This window comes from Malus sylvestris, chromosome 15, assembly GCF_916048215.2.
Source record: "Malus sylvestris chromosome 15, drMalSylv7.2, whole genome shotgun sequence".
In the NCBI taxonomy this organism is placed as follows: Eukaryota; Viridiplantae; Streptophyta; class Magnoliopsida; order Rosales; family Rosaceae; genus Malus; species Malus sylvestris.
The window spans coordinates 21,930,844-21,953,491 of NC_062274.1; the positions used below are offsets into that span (position 1 = coordinate 21,930,844).

General features: G+C 34.6%; 1 pseudogene; it reads right to left on the reverse strand.

Annotated features, from left to right (window-relative positions):
- Positions 1-13,467: 13,467 nt before the first annotated feature.
- LOC126602804 (uncharacterized) lies at positions 13,468-14,204 on the reverse strand (annotated as a pseudogene).
- Between the last annotated feature and the right edge of the window lie 8,444 nt (positions 14,205-22,648).

Here is a 22,648-nt window from a genome sequence, read left to right on the forward strand (position 1 = left end):
TTTATATCACGTTTCGATATTTACGGTTAACTGAAATATGAGTCCATGTCATATAGTTTGTAGAAACTTTATAAACATCAAGCAATATTTTCACCAACCGTAAAACTCTGAATATAATATCAACGATCCAAACCGTTCATCTTTCTGCATCCTCTAATAGATCAAGTTTTCAAAAAAGAAAATCTGAAAAAAACAAAATTTGATGAGAACAATGAAGTGTAAATATAAACAACAATCAATGGTTAAATTTTGATCTATTATATGATTATAGTGGCGAATTTCGAAGTTAAGCTCTTCATGAAAGTTGTAAAGCTTGTCATTACAAGCGTTTATATATATTTTCTATATTTTTTAACACTTCTACATTAATTAAAAAACTATTAAAGACTTTAGGTAAGTGAAAGTATACTTAAAAGAAAAATGTGTTTTATGTTTTGGATGTGACAATATGATATGTATATACTTATTTAGTATTATGTTTTTCATTTGATTATTTATTGGTTTAAAATATATTTTCCTTAACAGGTAACGGGTAACGGGTCGGGTCATATTACCTGTTAATATTATTGGGTAGATTTCGGGTTGGGTCATTTTACCCATTTATTTTAATGGGTGTTACTCGACACGACCCGTTAAGATATCGGGTATGACACGAAAATGACACGAACATGGAAAACACGACATGGATGCCAGTTCTAGATATAACCTATATTCCCAAAAAATAATGGAGACGGGAGAAAGCTTGTAAATTTCTCATTACAAGCCCCTGGGGAGCCAGATAATGATTTGTGTAACTTGCACACATAATCTGAGTGATGAGAATAAAAAAAATAAAAAATAAAAAATAAACAGGAGGTTGTGACATGTAGACTTCTTCTTGCAATATGCCATGCAAGAATGTATTCTTTACATCTAGCTACCTTAATGACCATCAATAGTGAGCTACCAATGCTAATACAAGTCTAACAGTTATTGGTTTAACAACTGGACTAAACGTTTCTCCATAATCAATTCCTTCCTCTTTGACTGAACCCTTTTGCAACAAGCCTAGCATTATATCTCCCAACTGACCCATCTGCATTTTTCTTGATTTTAAACAACCATTTACATCCAACAAGATTTTTGTGATGTGGCAGAGGCACTAAGCTTCATGTACCCTGAGAGTGTAATGCATAAAACTCTTTTTTCATTGCTTTAACCTAAACTGAACTTTTCAGTGCAGATTTGTAAGTTGCAGGTTCCATAGTAGTCAAATCAATACCTCCATTCTTATGAACAGTAGTTAACCATGCCATTCTCTTGATGATGCCATTCATTGATCTAGTTTGCATTGGATGCAAATTCAGTGGAGGAATTGGTAAGATGACTTGAAGGCTCTCAGGTTGGAATTTAGGAACCGCAGTTTTGAATATGAGACATTCTGATCATTTGCAATAATGGATTGGGATGGCATTGACAAGGTGATGATACTGGTATAGATGACACAGATACATATGAAGTAGGAGATGAACCCTCAATGTTTGATAAACTAGACTCACTAAAGGTTGAAGTAATGGAGATACTAAGCTGAGGTATAACCAAGACATTTTCCAAATTTGTTACTGGAGCTGATGTATTTGATATTATGAGTGATGGTGAATTTCTAGGTTAATGATTTGCAAACTTAATGTATGATATGGAAACTCTCCTTCATCAAATATTACATGCCTAGATATATAAACCCTCTTTTTAGCAAATCATAACATATATAACTTTTGTATTTTGATGCATATCCCCAAAAAAATGCATTTGTGGTTCTAGGTTGTAGCTTTGATGTGTTTAAAGGTTTTAATAGAGGGTAACAAGAGCATCCAAAGATCTTTAAGTGGTGTAAATCAAGTGCATATCCATATAATGCTTCAAATGGTGATTTTTGATTCAAGGTTTGAGGAGGCATTCTATTTATAAGGTATATTGAGGTTTGAACTGCAAAAGGCCAAAAATTTGCTGATAAAATGAGCTGTTTGCTATAGGGTTATGGTTGTCTCAATAATGTGGCTATGTTTCCTCTCTGCCAGGCTATTTTGTTTTGGTGTATTGGGGCATGCTAATTGGTGCTTAATACTCTTGTCTATAAGAAAGGCTTGAAACTGTTTCCCTAATATTCACCCCCACCATCATTCTGCAATGTCTTTATTAAAAATGAAAATTGAGTTAACACAAACTTATAGAACTTAATGAATGTATTACAAACATCAGCTTTATTAACAATTAAAAAAATCCAACATAATCTAGTACATTCATCTATAAAGGTTACATAGAATTTAAGCCCTTCAATAGACAGACAAGGAGAAGGGCCCCATACATCATTATGCATTACATCAAATGGTGTAACATACCTACTTTCAACATTCTGAAATGGTAATTTGATGAGTTTACCCCCCAAATAGGTTGAGCACAAACTAGGTAATGTATCAGAAGCTATGAAAACATTTGGCTTTTTAAGCATTTGAGAAACAACAAGATTGGAAGGATGACCTAATTTGTGATGTCAAAGACTGGAGGTTACATGTTTCCCTATATATGATGCAGGTTGTAAAGCTTTCTTTGAATGACTGGAGGGAATTGGGATAGGATATAATCCATTCTTGCAGAGACCTTTGAACATAATTCTCATTGTGGCTTTGTCTTGAATTCAAAAGCAAAATGCATCAAATATCAGCCAACAATTGTTATCAGAGCAACTTCTGTGATATTTTAGGGACATCTAGAATAGAATTTAATTTCAGATTATGAAATGGAGTTTGCAATATGGAAGAACCCTTGTGAGATACATACAAACCTTCTTCACTTGCTGTTTAAATCATCTTATTTGATGAAAAAGGTGTAACTAGGGACAAATTATTCAAATCAGCTGTCATGTGGCTTGTTGCTCTAGAGTCTATGAGCCAAACTTGTGGTGATTAAGACTCCATAGGTGGTGCAGACGCACAGACATGCATTGCAGTCATTGGTGCAGTGTTATTTTGGATGTTGACATTACTAAAGTGATAGATTTGAGCACTGTGATTTTTCTTCCTACATATCTGGTAGCAATCATTCACAGATTAATAAACATTCATGAATTTGCAAGTGTCTGCAAGATGACCATATTACCACAAATCTAACAAGGTGCCATAGAGGAATTGTTGTAAAATTGTTGTCTTGGTAGTGAAGTGCCAAGAATTCCAGGAGCTGTATTGTTATAGAATGGCTTATTTCCAAATCTTAATTCATATTGAAATTTACCCCTGCCTTTATTCTTGTTAAAGAAAGGCTTATATGCAGATGAACTCCCTTGATTATTATAAGAACCCCAAGAAGATGAACCTTGAGATTGAGACCCAAAATTGGAAGACCCTTTGGATTGACCTCTATTTGCACCAGCCACCATTGCAGTTTGGAATGTTGGAGCTTGAACATTGTCAATCATTCCTTCTTCAGCAAGTAATTGAGCCCTCAAATTCTAGATTGGAATCACATTGTCCCTACCTCGAATTATAGACCTGATAGTGAAAAAATCAGAAAAACGACCATTGAGAGTAAGGATAACAATGTCATCATCCTCAAACATCACACCAGCAGCAGCCAAGTATTCCCGAGCCTCTTTAATTTGTTGCAGGTATGTTGTAATCGAATCAGATCCCTTCTTGATATTATGAATATCGAATTTAAGTTGAAAAATACTTGTACGAGTAACTGTAGAGAATTGTTCCTTCAATCTTGTCCACATATGACAAGCACTGATACTCCCAATCATATAGGAAACAGCCAGAGATGAGAAAGTAGCTGTATTAATTGCATTAACGCACGATCATGCATCTTCAAAATCTTTAATTCATCACCTTCAACCAAGGAAGAAGAATTGCCTAAATTTACTTCTAAAAGCTAGATGCAAGTGTGAGCAATCGAGGAGGGCAAGGAGATGAACATCAACAAATCCCATGACACCATGCCTTTCAAGAAGAAGTTGCATTTGAAAATTCCAGGTCAAGTAGTTTGTACCATCAAGTTTATGATAATTATAACAAAAAATTGATGCGAAAGTATTAATATACCTTTAAAATTATGAGTTCAAATTTGATAGTTGATACGAAGTCGCCACTTGCAATTATCTCTACACATCTAACTTCCAAACAATTTTTAGTCGATCGATTTACTTTGAACTCATAATTCTTCCTCATTGGAACCATAGCTAATAATTGCAAGTGGGGACTTCGTGTATTAGTACTTTCATATTAACTTTTGGTTATAGTTATTACAAATTATAAAAGGTAGCTATAATTCTATATAGGGTCCAAATTTTAATTAGTTTTCTAAATTTTCATCTTTTTAGTGCATAATATATAAGGAATTTATCATGAGCCGTTCAAATGCATCCAAGGACTACAACAATGCCACTTATTAAATGAAATCAATTCTACATTTTTTTTAGTCTCCAATCTTCAATTTTAGTGACTCTCCTGGTCTTCCCCACCCCACCCCGTCCTTAAATTGTATTTCCTTAGTTATGGATCTAGATCATGGAAAAATGGGTGGACTGGGGTTGGAATGTAGATTCACAAAGGCATCGTTGGGATTGTAGACTTTGCTGAGTCCAGTGGGAATTTGGCACTTTTATCTTATCGACGAGTGATATGATGGGAAACGATGCTTGCCCCGTGTGGTCTGATTCTAGGTAAGTATTGGTGGAGTTCTCACTTTGAATGTCGTGGTTTGGAGTTGAGGTTGAGGGCAATAGTGGTCTTAGATCTTGTCGACAATGTTGATTTCAGATCTCATCGGAGTCATTAAGGTCAGATCCAGCTAGTGTCATTGAAGTCATACTCAACATAATTTAAAATTCACTCATGCATGTAAATTTCAGGTTCCAATTGCTTGCCACAAGTATGTTTTCTTTTTTATTGAGCATCTAAATTATCATTATTAAACGTTGATCATTGCTTTTCACATGCATATACCATGGGTGGGCAAAGGTCGGCCTCTGTCCAAAATTGGAGGGACTGAACCGGACCAGTTTGCAAATAAAACTGGGTGGGGTGGCTAATTGTGTTATTTTAAAAATGGAACAAGACCTAACCTGGCCCTTTTGAAATGGGCTAGTTCCTATAGGTTTATTTTTTTTTAATTATTCAGCTTAATACTGAAACTATTTCAATCAGGGTCTGCAATCTTCATCCATGGTTCCTAAGTCTACATTCTTCTTCTCTCTCTCAAATATCTCCCCCTTTTTAATCGGGCTTTACTTTTAAGACAATTTTTCCAGTCTGACATCGTAAATTCACATTCACATAGAGTAGCCTACTTTGCTTCCATAGAAGACCAAAGACACAATTCTTTCTCCTTGAGTCGATTTCGCATTTGATGAGTCTAATTCGATGTCGAAATCGAATCAAGATGCTTAAGATTGACTTTTGGTTTTAATTAATGGGTTTTGCCAAACGTGAAACTGAACAAGCTCTTTGTGTGCCCTACAATAGGTCAGTCAAATGCCTTTATTATCCTATGTTATCCTATCAACAGGTCAGTCAAATGTGAAAATGAAGTGAAAAGTTGTGGAATTTGGATCTGATTTGGTAGATCTAGAAATGTCATGTCTTTTGTTTGTAAATTTAGTAACGAGATTTTTGACTGGGTTAATCTTAAGGAGAAGAATGATCCATTGTGAAAGAATGCGAAGGATCGGCATGAGATATATGGAGTAGAAGAATCCACAAGAGATATACAGAGAAGAAGGGCCCGTATGAGATTACCAGGTCGGGGCCTGTTTGTTTATGTATTTGGACCCACCCTGCCCGCCAACTTCATTAACCTACCACGCTTTGTTGCTTCTTCAAAATATTTAGACTAGCCCCGTACTCACCCTGACTCGCGAGTTTAGGCTAGTTTGCCCACCCCTAGTATATACATTTAAAATTAAGAAATTTTGGCATGTGCATGATTTTTTGTAAGTCATTATTTGTAACATCCCACATCGTCCAGGAGAGTGGATCATGTAAGCCTTATATGTATATTCTCATCTTTACCTAGCACGAGGCCTTTTGGGAGCTCACTAGCTTCGGGTTCCATCAGAACGTCGAAGTTAAGCGAGTTCGCGCGAGAGCAATCCTATGATGGGTGACCCACTAGGAAGTTCTCGTGTGAGTTCCTAGAAACAAAACCGTGAGGGCGTGGTCGAGGCCCAAAGCAGACAATATCGTGCTCAGGAATGTGGTGGGGGCCTAGGCCGGGATGTGACATTATTGGACAGTAACATGACTGTGAACCAAATAAATATTTAACAACACAATATACGTTACGAATGGTTTGTTGGTGTTGTGGTACAAGTGGTTGTTTTGCACATGGAGGTTTAGGTTTCAAACATAATTGAAAACATTTTTGAAATTATTTTTTAGGCCGCCGAAAAAGTTTGTCAGTCGGATAAAATAGAAGGATAAAGTGACAATTTTATAATTATTTTGAATTGATTGGTACCTAAGTTACAAATATGGTATTTTTCCTTGAATTTGTTTTTACGAATGATGTTTAAACCAAAATGGCTCAAAGAAAAATTGATTGTTAATTTTAAATTAGGGTAATGATAGGGCGACTAAATTTGTAGACTAAATTTTTTAAACTAAATGGAAGTTGATGATTAGATTATTATTTAAGTGTTAATTAACATGCTTATTTCTTACCGGTGATACATCATTTAGTTTGCAAATTTAGACTATAAATTTAGTATGCCTAGCATTACTCTTTAAATTAAGGGTACTGGTGGAACGATAAGTTTGGTTTTTCTAAATATTAATTACTGAGTTTTTGTCCTAGTGGAGTCCGCATCTCAAATAATTGAAGGGGAAGGTATGTAGGAAAAAGTAAATGCGAAGGTAACTAGCATTTGTTCTATTTTTGTAGAAAACATTATACTCACAAGTATTTTTAACATACTGTTTTTACCATAAGTTTTTTTTTTGGTAAACCTCGACAGTACAAGGAAATTTTTATTAATAACAAAAAAAAGTTACACCTAGTCAAGGGGGACATAAACCTTACCATCATAAAACGAGACAACAAAAAAGAATACACGAAAAAGACAGGGGATATAAACCTTACCCTTCTAGAAACGAAAACAAGAAAGATACAAAGAAAAGAGGGAGGAGACATGAAACCTAACCCCTCTAGAACCAAACCTAAAGGTCTAAACTTGCAAAACAAGTCGAACAACACAACAAAGTTAGGAAAAAAAGAAGAAAGTGAGACAAACCTAGATACCGGGATGCACATTAATTTGAGAAGCAGTAGCAGGCAACTAAAGCAAGCCAACAGAGTCCGAAAACAAAGCAGCACAAGCCGCCGGCAAAGGAAAATCGTACCATGTTAAAGTTAGAGAAGACAAGCCCTTGTTAGAAAAAATTTCCACAACAAAATTTCCTTCGTGATATATGTGAGAAGCGTAGAAAGTCATTTTCAGAATGCGGTCCAAACAAATAGACCATTGCGTATGAAGAGGCCAAGAAAGATCAAAATTAGATGATTGAGAAACATAAATAATACTAGAACTTGTAAGAATATGAGCATAAGTATGAATCTATGAACTTGGTTATAGGATTAGAGATTGAATGGGAAGTCTTATTGGGAATGGATTTGTAATCCATATTATACTGAACTGCTATTTTTTAAGGAATTAGTTTTCTATATGGATTCTAATAAAGGGAATCCTTATAGAATTTGGCAAGGATTATGTTATGTATATAGTAAAATCTTCTCTCATAGTTGATATGCTCTATTCTGGACTATGACCTATTATTAGTTAAGAGCAAAATTGATTACTGAAAAGAGGAGAAGGTGCATTGTAAACTCATTACAGAAATCGGACATGGCTACTTCTTCGAGTTCATCTACAGGTATTGTATTTCTCTATACATTGGTTTATGAACTTTGGTTTATGAACTATGGTTTGTGTTTTGATCACAGTAATTCATATTACTTGTTCCTGGTTTTATGTTTACACTAACATGTGGTAATAGAGCCTTGATTATAAGTTTATGAGTTCTGAAATTAAAATCAATAGGTTCAAAAGCATAAATAATATTTAAGAAAATATACCCTTTGTTGCGGCATTAGGGAATCAAACACGGGTTATGGTATGAGGTTTCACAAATAACGATAAAACATGTTTAAAATATTACTGTTGGTTTTTAAAAGGATTTTACTGTTGGATTTTCTGCAAACCCATTGGTAAGGGTTTTCTTTCCAAATTAGGGCTTTTCGATTAGAAACAACATTCATCAAATCATACTCCTGGGTTATGATTTCCTCAACCTCTAAACTAATATGATCGATTTGGATGATTATTTTCGCTGCGCTATTTCAAATTGGATCTGCATAAGGTGTGTTTGATAATTTGCATTGCTTTATCTGCTTAATATTTTGATGCATAGATTGAGTCGAAGTTTTCTGTTAGATTTTTAAAGTTAAAATTCCGATAACAAAATCAATGTAGATTCAATCTAACTGAAATTATTAATCAGTAATCCTAGACCATGAATGCTCAATCATGTTTGAGTCTACATTTATCTTGTGAAATTCTAATGCAGTTTTATGTTTCTGTTGAACAATGGATAATGGTTACTATGCATGAGACGTCTATTAGTTGTCTATTGTTGCATATCCCATAGTGAGTTTGCTGAGTTCTTGATAGGTTAGTTTTTTTATGGATGCTTATCAACTAAATGTTGTTAAGTCTATATGTATGAATTATTGATGTGAGTTGTGATGTGCAAACTGCAAAAAGAAATCAGAAACCTAACTGGTTCATGTTTGTGATTTCATCTGCAGTATCTACAATATCCTTGAAGACTTCAAACTTAGCAAGTATCCCAATTCTCGCTGGAGGGATTGACTACAAGAAATGGAGGAGAGAAATTGGCTTGCTACTTACAATAAATGAGTATGATATTGTCATTGATACTCCAAAGCCAATAATTTTGGATCAAAGTACAGGAGCTGAGAAGATTGATCATGAAAGATGGACAAGAGCCAATAAAGTGGCACTTTCAATCCTGGAAAGTGGCATGACTGATATAGTTCGTGGAGGCATTAAGAAACATGAACTACCAGTTGATTATTTAAAGGCCATTGAGATGAAGTTCAAATAATCATAGAAAGCAGAGATCAGCCAATACATGTCAATGTTGACAACTTACAAAATTGATAATTTTGGTTCAATCAGGGATCACATCATGAAAATGACTGATGCTGCAGAGAAATTGAACTCAACGGATATCAATATTGGTGAAAAATAGTTGGTCTTCATGATTATGCAAGCCCTCCCAAACATGTATTCATGGTGTAGGGGCAATTGTGCATGTTTTAGTAGATACGAGGAGTTTTGGGGTAGCAGACAGAGTTCAGGGAGCTTGGAGTGTTAGTTTACCCCTATACTTTCCTTCAAAAGGTGTGATTATTGTTATTTTTAGTTCAGTATTTTAGTTTGTATTTCCTGGCATTCCTCTACAATCTACGATCACGTGTCGATTTCAGGGGTATCTTAGGATTGGGGCGTGACATTCGACAACTTATTCATAGGCCATGAATAGTTCACAATCAATTTTTTGGAACAATGCTATGAATGATGAGTTGTAATCAATGTACAAGAATAAGGTTTGGTTGTTAATGGTGCCAAGGTCTGATTTAAAGCCTATAGGGTGCAAAAATCAGGTTTAGTTGTTAGTGGTGCCAAGGTCTGATTTAAAGCCTATAGGGTGCAAATGGGTGTATAAAACTAAGAGGGATGCACATGGACAAATTAAAAGGTATAAAGCTCAACTGGTTGCTAAATGGTTTACTTAGAAATAAGGAATTGACTATAATGATACATTTTCACCTGTGTCTTCCAAAGATTCATTGAGACTTATTGTGGCAATAACTACACACTTTGATCTCGAGTTACATTAAATGGATGTAAAAACAACCTTCCTCAATAGTGAACTTCAAGAAGATATTTACATGGTTCAACCCCCTGGATTTATTGAAAGGGGGAAGGAGAAATGGTCTGTAAATTAAAGAAGTCATTATATGGTCTCAAGCAAGCTTCCAGATAATGGTACTTACAGTTTAATCTATCTCAAGTTTAATGAGACAAAGTTTATAATCTTAGTCATGTATTTTGATGATATACTACTGGCTAGTTCTTGCATTCAGTTGTTAAAAGAGACAAAGACATTACTTAGTGCAAATTTTGAAATGAAAGACCTTGGTGAAGCACATTTTGTCTTGGGAATTGAGATTGCTAGAGATAGAAATAGAAAATTGTTGGGACTCTCACATAAAGGATATATTGAAAGAATTCTGACCAGGTTCAACATGGAAAACTGTAATGGTTGTCATGTAGTAGTGAACAAAGGGGATCATTTATCAAAACAACAATGTCCTAAAACTGATTTTGAAGTGAAAAAAGATGTTTGAAAAGCCATATGCATCACTAGTTGGAAGCTTATGCATCACTAGTTGGAAGCTTAATGTATGCAAATGTTTGAAAAAAGCCTAACATTGCATACATAGAAGCAATTTTGGGAAGATTTCAATCTAAACCAGGAGAAGGTCACTATAGTGCTACCAAGAAAGTTCTAAGGTATCTGCAACAAACTAAAGGTTATACGCTTGTGTATGCTAGAGAATAAGAACTTGAAATGAAAAGGTACACCGATTCTGATTTGGCAAGTGATTTAGATGATAGAAAATCAACTAGTGGATATATTTTTTTGTTTGGTTGAGGTGCAGTGTCTTGGAAGAGTGCTAAGAAAACTATCATTGCAACTTCTACTATGGAGGCAGAATTTGTGGCATGTTTTGAAGGAATGAAGCAGGGAGTTTGGTTAAAGAATTTTGTGGCAGAATTAAAGATTATGAGATCAATACCGAAGCCTTTAAAGATGTATTGTGATAATAATTATGCAGTTTTCTTTGCAAAAAAACAACAAGAGAACTTCTGCTTCAAGGTTGATGAATGTTAAGTTTCTGAAGGTAAGAGAAAAAGTCAAGCAATGAAACATTGATGTGCAGCATATCAGTACAAGTCTAATGGTTGCTGACCCTTTAGCTAAAGCTTTGCTAGTTGGTATATTCAGGGTACAAATCTCTAGGATGGGTATGCTCGAATCTTTTGATCAATGGGAGTAGTTTGTTATTCTGTTTTAGAAAGTGCAATTGTTGCATTGAAGACAATTGCGATAATAAAGTTTGAGAAGTGTTGCTACTATGAAGTTCGAAGAGTTGGTGTAGCAGTAATGTTCTTCTCTAAAGTTAAGTTTATGTTTAGCTAGTATAATTATCAATTAGTGAAATTGTTAGCTAAGTTTTATTGCATTTAGAGATTCAATTTTGTAATTGATTGGTCTGACATATATATATGGTTTTGAATTCAGTTTGATGCTTTGAGAATCTTTGTGATTTGACTCGAACAGTTGTTCGAATTCATTTGCTAATAATTCATTATGTTGGAACGAATTACAAGTTGACGGTTTTACGGTCAGTGTTAGACTTAATTGTTTCAAAATTAAGTTGAGAAATTATGGGAGTGTATATTTAGGTTCACTAATGTCAATTTGATCATAATGTTATACATACAAATTGAACATAAGTAATCTGAAGGCATCAGTTACATGTTGGTTGTGATAGTAAGCTTTTAGACACTGTGTTTTGAGATGTACAGATAAATTGTTTATGATGTTACTCAAGAGGCTTGGTGATCACCTTATTATAATCTTAATCGAACTAGTTTATTTGGTTCATACTTGCTCAAGTGGGAGAATGTAAGAATATGAGCATAAGTATGAATCTGTGAACTTGGTTATAGGATTAGAGATTGAATGGGAAGTCTTATTAGGAATGGATTTGTAATCCATATTATACTGAACTGCTATTTTGGAAGGAATTAGTTTTCTATATGGATTCTCATAGGGGAATCCTTATAGAATTTGGCAAGGATTATGTAGTGTATATATATTGGCCTTTGCTCTCACAGTTGATATGCTTTATTCTAGATTAAGACCTATTATTAGTTAAGAGAAAAATCGATTACTGAAGAGATGAGAAGGTGCACTGCAAACTCATTGCAGGAAATCGGACATGGTTGCTTCTTCGAGTTCATCTACAGGTATTGTACTTCTCTATACATTGGTTTATGAACAATGATTTGTGTTTTGATCACAATAATTCATATTACTTGTTCATGGTTTTATGTTTATGCTAACAGAACTATCACTTTACAATAAGCATGCATGCATGTGTAGTTTCATTAAAAATCAAGTGCCTATTGAAAAATTATTTGGAGAATGTACTCATTTAAAAGTAATTTTACAATCTAATATCAGTTCTAAGTTATTCTACCAAACATAGTTGAAATCCTTATAGTTTTAATTGTCAAAATTTACTTTTAACACTTCTACATAAAATTCCAAATAAACCTGAAGTTTGCTTCCCTTAACGTGCCACCTGCAAACAGGTATTATTTATTGATATGATTAGTGTCACTAGCCTCTCCACACGCACTCACGCCTATGCGAGATGCATTTTTTGCATCACAGGCGCTACGCGCCTCAAAGATGTGTTGCTTTAGATATTCATATATCTTGATTAGCGTTATAGAGCATATCTTTCAACATACAACTACATTGACAATAAAGAATTTGTACATAAAGGTGAACTGTACATAATGATCGAGAGGTATTTTTGCATCACGGGCGCATGTTGTTTTAGATATTCTTATATTTCTTATGTGATTATTTTATAAATTATGGGTGTGTGTCCATCACAACAATTTCTTATTATACTCTCCATTGTATGGTAAGCCTGGGATTGTACTCTCCCAATCATCCCATCCCATCACCATTTTGTTAGATATTAAGACCTCCTCCTAAAATGGAGGAGATATGTTCTTGTTCTTTTGTTTTTATTTTATTTTTTCCTTTTTTTCTAATAAATGTTTTTTTAATTTTTTGTTTAATATCTCTCTCCTAAATGGAGAGCAGTTACGGTAACGGATTAAAAATGGTGGATTAAAAATGGGATGATTAATGTTCATCCCCAACCTTAGTCAATAAGGGATTAAAAATGGTGGATTTCATTTTCGTTTACTATGATTTATTTTCATGTTAGTTGAAGAATTTAGCATTCAATTTGCACAGATGTGAGTAATCTCTCATACAATTTTTGACTATTTTTCCTTTAAAACAACAACGAAGATAAAATGGGAAAACATAAACTATTCAAAAAATCTGAAAATATGACATGTAATTTCATTTCTAAATACATGCTGATAACATTTAATATCCTTAAATCAAAACTTTCAAATTCATAAGTTTTCAGTCAAAGTTATAGGCTAGCTATGGATGAACTCCTAATATATGAAGCAAAGCAAAATATGGACAATATATACATATGTATATATAGCATCTACGTGTGAAATCAAAACCATGCTTGTCACCCATTTGCTTGCACTTGATGCTTTAGATTTTCATGATTAATCTGCAAGCAATGATAATAAAATAAGAAATCTAACTGATTAAGATAGGAATAATGCACAATCCAAAATATAAAGGTTGTAAGCAATTTAACCTAAATACCTTTAACTTTGACAATTTTCCCATAGCAATACTTTTACTCCAGTTACTTTTAGAATACTGAAAGATAAATAATTTGTCAAGTTTGAGGTAACAAATTGTAATCATGTTTACAAAATTAAATAGTAAGAAATGTTACCTTAATCTTGTACTTCAACCTTTGTACTTTGAGACGGGTGTGATGCTTGTAAAACTAATAAAAATGCAATTTTATTTCTATTTGAAAATTGAATGAAAATTTAATTTATAGTATACTTCCGTATGAAAATAGGAGAAGAGTTACGTATGATGTGAGGAGTTGTTGAAGGTCTTAATTCTTCTATAGCTTTTTTCATGCACCACCTATATATTAAAAGTATATATAATGTTAGATTTCTTGTAACAAATTTAATAAAGAATTTAGAATACATATTGCTCATGCTTCTTCTTTTTCCACTCTTTGAGAATCAGTTGGCTTAGATCAGTAGTTTTTACTCCAACAGATATCTCCCAACTAGGTGTAAAAATAGAGATACGTCTGTTTGGGATCTTATCAACAGGTAGTTCCTTGTTCATTTTTTGTGGGTATTCTTGTAAATATCCTGAGAATGAAAACAAATAATTTTTTTTAAATTACCATAGCACACCTATAACACATTAAGATAATCAAAATTGAAACTCACAATCTGACCAATGCAACAATACAAAATAAATGAACAAATTGAGATAATTTAATTCCATATTAGATATGTGAAAGGTGGGTGAAATAGGGAAAGTAAAATTAACGACGTGAGAGTGAAGACGATTAATAAAACCAATTGGCAACTTCTAATTGCATTTTCAAATTTGAACGCCACTTTTTTTTTCAACGTGTTTAAATTATAACCGCTCAGTTTAGAAGGATAATTATCTCTCTTTTTTTTCCAAATAGGAGGATAATTAGCCAACTGTTCATCTTCAAATATTGGCCAATATTTTAGATTGAATTGTAGAGATAAAATTCATAAATTGAAGAAACGTGGCATACCTGCAAAGAAGGTGGATGGATTAAGGTGCAAAACAAGCAATGTTCCTTTAGGTTTTCCTTCTGCAAATTTGTCAAAGCCTCCTCAAGCCAAAAGCAGAATGCCAATATTGTTGAATGATATACACATAAGCAACATACCACATCAGCAATCCACATCAGCAAGGTGTTATCCATATCAGCTAATCTGTCAGTTAGATAGTTAGTTGGGATTGTAGGAAGCTATAAGGTGGTTATTAGTTTGTTAGAAACTTACTAAGACAGATATGAGCATGTATAAATAGAAAGCTTCTCTCTAAGACTTGTATTGATTCCATTTCTGAAATATACAAATCCTTATTCATTCTCTATTTCTCTCTCTCTCTCTCTCTATCTCTCTCTCTCTCTCTCTCTGCTTCTTACAACTTGATACTATTCTGTTCTTCTTCTTCGATTCATAGTGTAGTGTTAATATGGTATTATCGCCATGGGTGATCGTTTGGTTTCCGCTGTAGTGTCTCTGGAAGATTGTTGATCTATGAGAAGCGTTGGTTCTTGGGAAAGGTTTACATGCTTGTCAATGGAGTTTTCTTGGGCCAGGAAGAGCAGTGCATGCCAGGTGTTTGCTATTTTGTCTCAGTGAGTTTCTTTTTTGTTCCTTTCATTGCTTTACAAGGCCGATAGCCCATTGAAGTTTGTCCGTTGTAATGAATGTTCACAAAGGCCGATTGCCATTTTTCTTCTTGATTTGTATACTCTCTCCTTAAAGGCCGATTGCCGGAGCAAGTGCATTTTGTAGTAGTCAAGTATATTTCCTCTGTTAAAGGCCAATTGCCAAAGAGGATCGCTTGAATTGATCTTGTTTGTTTATCATATATGAAATCTTGGTTGATAAATTCTTGAAATCTTGATTGTCAATATGTCTGAAAATACCATAGAATCTGTGAAGATCGAAAATCTTTTGGGAACGCTCACTGTGAAGTTGCAAGATGATAATTTTGTTAAGTGGAATTTTCAGTTTCAGTCAGTTTTGCGTGGGTATGATTTACTGGATCTCTTTACTGGTGATAATCCATGTCCACCTAAATATATCATACATATTGAAACTGGTGTGACAAGAGAGATCACTACTGCTTATAAGAATTGGGTTAAAAAGGATATGGCTTTACTCAGTTTTCTTATTGCCAGTTTATCTGATGATGCAATGGAGCATGTTATTGGATGTAAAACATCACAGGAAGCATGGAGTGCTTTACAAGATCGTTATGCATCTGTGTCAGTTTCGAGAATAAATAAGTTAAAGACTGAGTTTCATACTGCACAAAAATGAGGGGGTTCGATTGATAAATTTTTTTTGAAATTAAAGGCTATAAGAGATCAATTAATCTCTGCTGGAGAAAAGGTTCCAGACAATGATCTGGTTATTGCTGTTTAACTGGATTACCACAGGATTTTGATATGATTAGAACTGTGATTTTGGCAAGAAAGACACCAATTTCTTTGAAAGATTTTCGTGCACAGCTTCTTAGTGCTGAACTTACCATAGAATCCAGAGTTTCAGCTCTTACAGGTTCAATGGCAGCAATGTATATGAATGAAGATAATGGTAAAGGACATACTGGTTCCTATCAAGCCAATGGTAGTTATCATGGTGAAAGCTCAGGTATGGGGGCTAGTGGTTATCAAGGAGGTGAAAGTTCCAATATAGAGGCTAATGACTATCAAGGAGGATATGGGTTTACTGGCAGTAATCAGATGACCTTTAATTCTCAAAATAGAGGGTCATTCAATTCTCACAGGAATTCTTATGGAAGTAATGCTTCAAAACCTTACTTTGGCAACAAGAATAAGGGGTCGAATAGCACTTTTTCAGATCCAGGCAGAAATTCTCAGTCCAGTTTTAATGGTCAGTCATCTAATGGTGGGTCAAAGAATGGTTCAAATTGGCAGAATTGGAACGGGAATACTACTTATAGATCATCAATTACTCCTGAATGTCAAATATGCTCAAGGAGAGGTCACACTGCACCTAATTGTCATTTCAGAAGTACTACTAATGCCAATCAGTATCAAATCTTGGTGTGTCAGATTTGTGGAAAGAAGGGTCATACTGCCTTAGAGTGTTTTCACAGGAACAATTATGTATATCAAAGGGCTCCACCACCTCCATCACTCACTGCCTTATCTGCACAAGGTCCATCTAGTTTCTCTCCAACATCAAGTGAGTCTCAACCACATGGGTTTTCTGCTGCTGATACATGGGTGCTCAATACTGGAGCTACTCACCATATGACAGCAAATCTCAATAATATAACCCAAGCTACTGCATACAATGGTGATGAAAAGATAATCATTGGAAATGGTCAAGGTTTGGATGTGAAGCATATTGGTTCTACTAGCCTTTTTACTCCAGATCATTGTTTATTCCTCAAAAATGTTTTACATGTCCCATATATTACTGTGAATCTTTTATCAGTAAAGCAATTATGTCATGATAATGACTGCTGGTTTATATGTGATGATACTGTGTTTTTCATACAGGACAAGGCAACCAATGTGGTACTCTACCAAGGAATGAGTGATGGGGAACTCTTTACAATACCTGTGATAGTGTTTTCAAGATCTGGTTATGTGAATAAAGGAACACAAGATGTGAAGGCTGGCTTTGTGGGAAAGATGATCAAGACTGCAATTTGGCATAAGAGGCTGGGACACCCTTCTGAAGAAATATTGACAGCAATGTTGAAAGCAGCAAACGTACCAATTAGTATAGATTCTTCTCAGTCGTTATGTACTTCATGCATTTCCAGTAAAATGTGTAGGCAATCTTTTCCTGTAAAACAAAGTAGTGTTACTTTTATGTTTGAAAAGTACATTCGGATGTATGGGGGCCTTCTCCAAAAGTATCAATTGAAGGATATAGATATTACATCAGTTTTATTGATGAGTATTCAAGGTTCTTGTATATTTCCTTTAGTTAATAAATCTGAAGCAGTTTCTGCATTTATCAAGTTCCATGCTTTTGTATCCAATCAATTCAACACTGACATTAAATGTTTGCAAACTGATGGAGGATGAGAGTATATGAGTAAAGTGTTTGTTACTTTTCTGGAATCAAAATGGATTGTTCATAGAGTATCATGTCCATACACTCCTCAACAGAATGGCATTTCTGAGAGGAAACACAGACATTTGGTAGAAACAGCATTGACTTTAATGTCTGAAGCAAATTTGTCTCCATCTTTCTGGTATCATGCTTATTCATATGCATCCTTTTTAATCAATAGAATGCCAAGCAAAGTGTTACAAATGAAGTCTCCATATCAACTGTTGTTTGATAAGGTTCCTGATATTCAAAGCTTAAAAGTCTTTGGAACTCCAGTATATCCATTTCTTAGACCTTATAATGCCAATAAGCTGCAAGCAAGGTCTGCTCAATGTGTTTTTCTTGGTTATGCTCTGGGATATAAGGGGTTTGTATGCTACAATGTTGAAACAAGGAAGATGATTTTATCAAGGCATGTAATTCATGATGAATCAGTCTTTCCATATAAGATCTTGCATAGTACTAAGGTCAGTGACAGTTCAAAGACTTCGGGTATTACTCAGAGGCCTATTGTAGTTCAGATTCCTATTGAGAATGTTATAGAGGGTCAGAATATTCATACGGCAAATAATGATGAGGCTGTCCATGATATGTCCCTCTCTATATCAGATCATGGTGCTCATTCTGCTGATAGATCAAGTTCCTTGCATGAAGTATCAGTTTCAGAATCCTTATCACTGTCACAGGGTATCTCATCAACTCCAGATTCCTCTCTCATCACTCCGAGCTCTGTTAGTGTACCACCAATGTTGCATGTCCACAATGATACACAGCTTGAGGTAATTTTACCTTTTTCATCTCATATATCTTCTAATCTTGGTGAATCAAGTAATGCTTCTGTTCATCCAATGGTCACTAGGTTGAAGAGTGGTACAATACCACAGAGGAGTTATAAGGGCTATTTAGCTACATTGCCTGAACTTCAATCACTCCAATTAGCTGAAGACACTTACTTTGGTGGAGGTTTTTCCTTTTTGGTTGTTAATAGTGATGCTGCTAAACCATCAACATTCAGAAAAGCTGCTACAATGCCACAGTGGCAGAGTGCAATGCAAGATGAGTATGACTCTCTTAGGGCTCAAGGCACTTGGGAATTAGTACCACCACCTAGTGATAGGACTATTATTGGCAGCAAATGGGTATACAAAATAAAAAAGAATCCAGATGGCACAGTTTCAAGGTACAAAGCACGGTTGGTGGCACAAGGTTTTTCCCAGGAGCAAGGTGTTGATTATTTAGAAACCTTTAGTCTAGTTGTGAGACATACCACAGTTCGAATTGTCCTAGCATTGGCTGCCATTAACCATTGGGACTTAAGACAACTTGATATCAAAAATGCATTCTTGCATGGTGAATTGCAAGAAGATATATACATGAAACAACCTCAGGGATTTGTGGATGTAACTAAGCCAACACATGTCTGCAAACTGATTAAATCTCTCAATGGGCTTAAACAGGCTCCAAGAGCTTGGAACTCTAAGTTTACAAGCTATCTACCTGCAATGGGATTTAAATCTTCAACATCAGATTCTAGTTTATTTGTCAAACAGTGTGAAAATGACATAGTCATTCTACTTCTCTATGTAGATGACATTATTATTACTGGTTCCAATTCCAGTAAAGTTCAAAGGATAATCACAGAACTGTCTGAGGTGTTTGAGCTTAAAGATATGGGCAGATTGACATATTTTCTTGGTTTGCAGATCAATTATAAATCCAATGGCGATATTGGTGTTAATCAGTCTAAGTATGTCAAAGATCTTCTTCACAAAGCCGGTATGGACTCCCGTAAACCACCATCAACACCATGCAAACCTCATACTCCTTTGCTTCTCAATGAAGGAGATCCTTTATCAGATCCTACTTTATATTGAAGTATTGTTGGATCACTACAATATCTAACCTTTACAAGGCCAGATATTGCATATGCAGTAAACACTGTATGTCAATTCATGGCTAAACCAACTGAGGTTCATTTTGGGGCAGTTAAAAGGATATTACGGTTTTTTAAAGGCATTATGCATCATGGAATCACCTTCTCAACTCATACAGAAGTGGGGATTCATGCATTCAGTGATGCATATTGGGCTGCTGATTTAAATACCAGAAGGTCTGTCACTGGATATGTAGTCTATATTGGATGTAATCCAGTTTCTTGGCAATCAAAGAAACAGGATTCTGTGTCAAGAAGTTCTACCGAAGCTGAATATAAGGCCTTAGCTCATACAGCTGCTGATATAGCATGGATCAGAAGTGTGCTCAAAGATATGGCTATCGTATTAAATTCTTCTCCTGTGATCTATTGTGACAACAAATCGACTATTGCTATCAGTGCAAATCCAGTGTTTCACTCCAGGATTAAGCACTTAGACATAGATTACCATTTTGTAAGGGAGAAAGTTCAACAAGGAGATCTCCAAGTTCAATACTTGTCAACTGAAGAACAAACTGCTGATATTCTGACTAAGGGGCTGCATAGTCCATTATTTCTCAAGCATTCTTTCAATCTCAAACTAGGAAACCCAGTTGAGATTGAGGGGGGATGTTGAATGATATACACATAAGCAACATACAACATCAGCAATCCACATCAGCAAGGTGTTATCCATATCAGCTAATCTGTCAGTTAGATAGTTAGTTAGGATTGTAGGAAGCTATAAGGTGGTTATTAGTTTGTTAGAAACTTACTAAGACAGATATGAGCATGTATAAATAGAAAGCTTCTCTCTAAGACTTGTATTGATTCCATTTCTGAAATATACAAATCCTTATTCATTCTCTCTCTCTCTCTCTCTCTCTGCTTCTTACAACTTGATACTATTCTGTTCTTCTTCTTCGATTCATAGTGTAGTGTGAATAAATATCAATTACAAAGAAAACAAATTTTAGATCTCGTTACTTGTTTGTTCCACAATTGGTAAATTCCAGAGACTGATTTGTAGAAGAACTTCAATTCAATAATTCTGTGAAAATGCATAAGAAGATTAATAGTAAGGAACTATCGGAGGCATGGCCTCCCATCCCGAAACCCTCACTGAATGACAGCAAACCCAAACCCACCCTAATCCCTCTCTAACGCACAGGACAAAATTGCCCTTCCAACCCAGCCACAATACCAGCCCAAACCTCACGGTTTTGTTGTAAATAGCGTGAAATCGAGTGGCTCCCTGATAAGCCATATGGACAAAATTACCCTCTGAAATTTTGACAATCACCCTCCCAACCCAGCCACATTCGGCTGGTATTGTTGTAAATAAAGCAAAATCAAAACAAACGTGAACAATGCCTGCCCTCCCCCTACTTTAGAATAGATAATAAGGAGCACTGTGATAGAGAACAAAATACAAAAGTTTAATTAATAATTGAGAACCATAGAGGAGGAATTAAACTCAATTAACCGCAAAAAAAAATAAAATAAAATACACATACTTTATCGAATGACCAGTTCTTGTTGGTTTTTCGCCAATTTCATCTTCTCCTCCGGGCTCCAGCAAAACAATTTCAATTTGTTCTTTTCAGGTTCTTTTATTTTGTGCTTTATTTACATCTCCTTCCGCAAAACAGCTTCCTCTCCCACGTTTGAATATTTTTTCATGCAAGTTCGCGTTTATAGTTCTACAAAACTACTCCCTTCACACGCTTCAAGTGTTCAATTGCTGAATAGCAGTTCTAATTCTAAACATATTAGGGTTCTTTTTATTTATTTATTTTTTATTCCATTAGTTTTACGATAACGTGAGCCTATAAATTGAAAGCAGTTTGAAAACTGCAGTCTCTCTCACGTTTCTTTCCTCAATTTTTTTCAAAATTTTCTAATTCTAAACATATTAGGTTTTTTTTTTTTTTTCATTCCATCAGATTTTACAATAACGTGAGAGTTTGGAAACTAAAAACTGCAGTCTCTCTCCCACGTTTCTTTCCTCAATTTCCCAACAATTTTTTTTTTTTTCGTTTTTTTTCTCATTTTTTTAACGGCATCTGTCTCTTTATGTTTTCATCTACTTTTTTTTTTTTTTTTAAATCAAGATGAGTACCAATATTGCATTCATGGGTTATCTATTACGTACGTGGACTCGTGACCAGTATTCGTTTTAATTTCCGGTTTCTTTTGTATTTTTTTTGTATTCCTTGCTCTCAATTTATAGTAAAATTTTAATATTTTTTTCATTACAGGTTTCTATTCAATTATGAGTTTTTTTTACCAATTTGTTCTTATTTTCTGATTATTATTATTTTTTTGGTTTGATTGTGAAGAAAACAAAGGGAATTTTTTGGCATTTTGAAATACTTCATCTATTTGGACTTCTTGCTTTACAATCGATATTATTACAACAAGAAGTGTTTAAACTTGAGTGACAATGTGTCACCTTATTCACCAGGACAATGACCACTTGCAATTTCACCTGCAATCAGGTATTAGGTAATCTAAGTTTAAGAGGCGTGACCTATATGTTCACTGGTCCCCAACCACCCATGGCCACTAGAAGTAGTTATACATATTCAATTTAACCACCAGTTTCCTTATAAACAAGAGGAACATTTTTATATATAGAAAAAGTCAACTTATTCCATAATGTGGTCCTGATAGTACTTTTTTTTTTTTTTAAATTAGGGGAAAAAAATATTGCTGCTGGACACCAACAAATTTTCATTTCGTTTAATTTTAACAAAATTTAAAATCTCCATTGAAATCTGAATTAGAAATTTATGTACTAAGCCCACGTAAACATATTCCATCTAGTTTATATGATATATAAGTTAGGACGTATGAGTAGTGCTATTCGACATTCAAAGCTGACAAATTTATTTATATATTCTATTATGTCTGTAGATTTTACATATGGTCACCTCTACTACATCATGCTTCAACAATTGTGCCAGTTTTTTGTGTCTAAATATCATTGTTGATAAGTTATGTAATAAACGTCACATAACAAT